We start from the raw sequence: 6000 nt of genomic DNA on the forward strand, positions 1-6000 counted from the left end.
CCTTGTCCCCTGACCACCCCCTCCCGGGACCCCCTGCCCCTGACTGCCTGCCTCGGAATCCTCCACCCATCCAACCCCCCGTTCCTTGTCTCCTGGCTGCCCGTGACTGCCCCGACCCCTATCCACGAGCGGAGCCTGAGCGGCCCCCCCCCCGGCACTCCCACGCCTATCCAACCATCCCTGTTCCCCGTCCCCTTACCATGCCACTCAGAGCACCTGGACTGGCAGCCCCGTAAGCAGTACACCATAAGTAGCGCATTCCTATGGGGAGCAATTTAATACACTACACCTGTCCCCGCTCATCCCGCTGACAGTCTGGAGTTCTCAAAATATGTTCTCTCACCCCTTATCAAAAATTACACTACAATTAGCTTAAAAACTTGAAAACTTAAAAACTTTGTATATTACAGTAATTGTTAAAAAATGTATAATAAAGACACAGGTTTTGATGAAACAGAGTAGTTGTACTTATGTGCTTGTGCTTAATTTGTGTTTTCGATGATTTACTTTCTAAAAAAATCTCACGTCTCTCACCCCCAGAAAGGGCGTCTCGCACCCCAGCTTAAGAACCACTGCGCTAAACTGATCTTAATTTTAATTTAATTTTAAATGACGCTTCTTAAACATTTTTAAAACCTTGTTTACTTTACATAGGACAATAGTTTAGTTACATACTATAGACTTAGAGAGAGAGACCTTCTAAAAATGTTAAAATGTATGACTGGCACGCGAAACCTTAAATTAGAGTGAATAAATGAAGATGAGGCACGCCGCTTCTGAAAGGTTGCCGACCCCTGCTGTAGAGTCTATCCAATGAATCCAGTCTAACACAAATACTAAAAACTCCTCATTCCTTCTTCCTAATGGAGAAGCAGATTGTAGCATCGCGTTTCCAGCTGTTGAGCTATTGGTGGAGATAAAAGCAGGGCCTGTCAGTACATTTTCCCCCTCCGCCTCCCCCCAGCATTGCAAGCAAACTACAGGTGCAATGGGAAGGAAGGATGCAGGGTCCAGTACCAATGGAACACTCTAAAATCAGTCTGGAGAGAGCAACTTGCACTTTTAAAAAAGTGTCGATATATCCTGGGTTGTTACCAATCCCTGAGACGGTAGGAGGGAAAATGAGGTTGCTTTTATGTGAACTATGAAGGAAAAGAACAACAAACTATATAGCAACACAACCCTGTCCTTACATTTTGTGTATAAGCTGTGTGCGAATTAACTGGAAAGGTGACACTCAAGTGCTGACTTAATTGGATTAATTTTAATGAGCTTGTTACAATTTTTTTAATAGGTAGTTTTCTCCCAGCATTGGGGTACATTTTTCTGTGATTTGGATTATCTTCTCCCCCTTCAGAAGTCTTCAGCTCAGATTTTTCCTCCCATTCTGCTTGTGAAACTTGGACATAACTAAACCCTCCTGCCTGTATCCCGAACAATGTCTTCAGTGGAGTGTATAGACCGGAACATTTGTTTATGGTGTATTTTTAACTTTAGATGCCAAAAACAGTCAAGAAGCCGATCTGGCTACGCAGTGTTCTTTTGGTAGCAAGCTGCTTTCTCTAGCATTCTTGTTCATCAGGGGAATCCACATAGCCAAGGCTGTATTTTTGTTTCTGAACATCAAACCAAAGAGTTGCAGAATTGTAAAAGCTCCCTCTTAAGGAGCAGAGATATTAAAGAAAGGTTATTAAACTAACTATCACTTGCCTCAGCAGTGGCTTCTGGAGGCATAGCTTTTATAGAAACATGTAAGCGCATTCCACTGAGCACACCTCATGAATTAATACAATCACAGTGAGTGGGAAATGTCGTACGTGGATTTGACAACTGAACATTGTGGAGCATCTATTTGTGTGGCTATTCCACAACATGGCCAGCAGGTGGCAGCACTAAACCAACCATTTCCTCTGCTCTATTGTCTATTAGAGAAAACTGCTGAAATCTATTTACATGAATTTCCCTGATTAATGAGCCCTATTTAAAAGTAAGGACTAATGTACACACCCACCTGCCCCCTTGAACATTAGGCAAATGCATTTCAAGCCAGTTGAATTACAGAATAACCTGTAACCACAAAGTTTCAGTGGTGGGCTCATTTTTTCCACACCCCATGAGGGACTGTAGTTTTAATTGTGGTCAAGTGTTGTATATTATTTGGTATACTATATTTTTTTTCTCTTCCCCTCTTTTCTGCTATATAACACATGCCCCTCTTTTGCCCCCTTGTGTTTCTGGTTCCTGTTGTTTAAAACAGTGGGTTAATACACTGGCTATTTGTGACTGGAGAGGTACATTCAAATACTAATCAGATCACAGGTGAAAAATGTTTTTTTAGTGTAATCCGTCTTATTCCCCAGTGGGCATCTGTCTACCTTTCCAGGCTGCCGCACAGTGTGGCGCAGCTGGCCATCTGTGCTAGCGGGAAGCCCAACATTGGAATGGGAGGTCCAGATGCAGGCGTGTTTGCAGAGCTGGAAGATCCTGGCACTAGACTGGTGTGGGGCTATTGCAGGTCAGGGCTAAGGGGTGAAGCCTTCACAGTAGAGGCCCTGGTCACAAGGGGGACTTAGGTGCCCAACTATCTCTTTAGGGGCCTAAAAACAACTGTTAGATGCCACTGGCATTCACAAAACCCTTGCTTAGCTACTGCCAGCCCTGCAGGCACTTAAATTTCCTCTGTGCCTAAGTTTCCACAAGTAAAGTCCCCTAGGCCCCTACATTTCTGCTAGTGGGCATGCATGCAGCCACTGGGGTCTTGCATGCGGCTGCTCCTGACCCATGCTTAAGTCCCATTGGGATTCCCAAAGCAGGAAGAGGAGAAGGTGGTGATGCCACTTAAAACTCCCTTGTGAAGCTGGCCCTCGCTGGTTTTACAAGATAAGGAGTAGTGGGTGTCACGAGCTCCAAATTTACCTACAAACTAAAAAACAAAACAATTATTTTCACTAGACTTGATCCACCTGGTTTCAGAGTAACAGCCGTGTTAGTCTGTATTCGCAAAAAGAAAAGGAGTACTTGTGGCACGTTAGAGACTAACCAATTTATTTGAGCATAAGTTTTCGTGAGCTACAGCTCACTTAATTGAATGCATACTGTGGAAAGTCTTTGCTCAGATAAATTGGTTAGTCTCTAAGGTGCCACAAGTCCTCCTTTTCTTTTTGATCCACCTGCAGATCCAACCCATCAAATCAGGTCTGTGGTAGCAAGCGAGGGAGCCTGGAGCCCTCTAGACATTCATGACAGTAATACAGATGGTCCAATTTTGATTAATTTCACAAGTGCACGCCTACAGGTACATAAATCACAACAAACTTGTCTCTGTTGTTAGGTTGGCTGTCTATTCAGCCAATCTTCCCTTGTGTGGCTTTTCCTTTATAGCCAGTAATGAAGTTAGAAAACCTGTCAACTGAAGAAAGTTTAGTGTGGTAAAAATGGATATATACTTTCATTGCAGTATGTAACCCACGGTGACTAGCTATATAAACTCTCAACCCTTGACCAGTGTATTGCAAATTCTAGTCCTAAAGAGGATTGCTTCTGCGAGGACACTGACCCATTAGAGCACTTAGGGGTTCCGGGGTGGTTATTCCTTTTATACTCTGCAGACCAGGGTGATATTTCCCAGATTACCAGGGAAATAATGTCAAGCCAGACATTAGTGGCCATTGGTCCACACCAAAAGTCACTGCAGAATTTGGCACAAATGGCCAGCCTCACCCCACCAAGCCACAGAATTGGGACAGTAGGGGGCGTGCAGAACAGAATGGAAATGCAATGGCAAGAGCTGTTCTCTGGGAATTACCTATGTAAAAGGTTCTCCTAATGTGTGCTGCTGGCCTTTCACATTTGACGACCACCACATTCACCCAAGCTTTTGTGTGGGAGAGGTGGATGGGCGATTCAGTTCACGTTTCTTTATTTGATGTGATGATGCGATGTATAAATGTTAAAGCTCAGCTGAAGTTGGACAAAGGGAATTTCCATGGACCTAACTTAATATTCTACATTTACAATAATGGTATCATCCAATAACTAACACGCCCTGGAATTTATGACAATATATTGCATGCACAAACATTTTTTGAGATCACTGTTCTCATGGTTATCGTTGTTTTGATATAAGATCAAGATCCAGCAAAACACGTAAACATGTGCTTAACTGAAGGCATGTGAAGTCAAGTTAAGCATGTGCATGAGTACTTTACTTGATCAGAACCTAAATCTCTGTCAATTTCCATGAGACCAGCAGAGCATGCGCTGTAGAGACTGTAGTAAGCATAAAAAATGGATTAAGTTTTGAAGTGGTGGAAAGATTGTTACAGAGGCAGGATTTAAAATAAGGCAAATAGGCAAGAGTTAAACTATGCACACGACTAGGAAAGGCATTTTGAAATTGCCTTCTGTTGCATTCCCTTCCTCTCCTCCAAACTGTCTCTTGTCTATTTATTTGGCCTGTAAACTCTGTGGACTGGGGCCCTGTCTTCACATGTGTCTGGAAAGCTCCATCCATGCCATTGGGATATATAAATAATTTAAAAAAGATAAATCACGGAGGACCAAAAAACCTACATAACCCGCCTCCCAACAAAACAAGGCACTCCCGTGCACACACCTTGTCCCCCATGGAGAGGATTAGAGAAAGAATGAGCCAAACATGGCAGATCTTCATCACGTTGCTTAACGCACAGCTGGAAGGTGGTCAGATACAGTGGTGAAGGAGGCAGGAGAACCTATGTAGGATAGAACTGTACTATAAATAATGCACTTTAAGAAAAAGGTACCTGCCATTCCAAGAAATGAGCAACGGGTGGCAGCACTACGCCTATTCCTCCTGTCTGCTACAGCGTGATTGATGTTGATACTACGGTGTAATCAATTTTTCTGCAAGTCAGACGTAAAAGAAAGTTTGATAACATTCCTACGGTGACTCTTGCGAGGTCATGTGCTTTCCCTTTGCATCTGAGTAGCTCCGTGGCAACAGAGCACTATAGATGTCATGTTTGCAGGCTGAAACCGAAAAGGTTTATGAGAGGCAAATAAAACATAAGAGGGCCTTCTTTTCCAGGCCCACACGCTACTCGCATGTCCTGAGGACAACCACCTGCAGTGGGTGCTCTGTGCACTGCCTAACAGGAACTGTGCATAGGTTGCAAAAGTGGTAGGGCGGGTTTCGGGGGGTGGGCTTTGAACTGGGTGAGAGTTGGGAAGCTTTCATGTCACACAGGTGATTGGGCCTGCGTAGCCACCACAGAGAATAAGAAAGGTGGGGTTGTTCCAAAATAGGGGAGAAGACTGGGATTGTTTAACTTAGAGAAGACATGAATACAAGGAGCCAGGATAATAACGAATGCTCTGGAGATGGTCGATCAGGAGCTTGCATTCACCCAGTCTCATAGCACCAGAACAAGGGGATACTTTCATTGGAATTGAAATGTGGAAAATTTAAACTAATAAAAGGAAATACCTTTTCGCACAATGCATAGTTAGCTTATGGAGCTCGCTGCCACAATATCTCACTGGGGTCCAGAGCTTGGGGTGCTTTTAAAAAGAGTTGGACAGTTTAGATGGATAACAAGAGTTATGATGATGTGGATTAAAAATAACCAACAGTTTTGGCAGGGCTCTAAACCCTCTTGGTTCACGGCTCAAACCCACCTCTAACTATTGGGAGTTAGGATGAAGCTTTCCCTACAGACAGATTACTCTATTACTGGCTGACACACGGTTTCTTGCGCTTTCTTCGGAGGCATCTGCTATTGATGATGTCAGAGACAGGATTCTGGACCAGGCAGATCACTAGTCTGAGTCAGTCTGGCAATCCCTATGTTTGTAAATGTATTCCTGTAAAAAGTGTCTTTTCAGAAATGAAAGGAGCGGTGAAAAAGTATCAAGAAGAATTACAAGTTCTGAGAAATAGGGAGATCCTGACTCCCTTTGGAGTAGCTGGGATATTCTTAAGGCTTCTCTGCACTTGAAAGTTATTTCAGGGTATGGTTT

This window comes from Chelonia mydas, chromosome 8 (assembly GCF_015237465.2).
Source record: "Chelonia mydas isolate rCheMyd1 chromosome 8, rCheMyd1.pri.v2, whole genome shotgun sequence".
In the NCBI taxonomy this organism is placed as follows: domain Eukaryota; kingdom Metazoa; phylum Chordata; order Testudines; family Cheloniidae; genus Chelonia; species Chelonia mydas.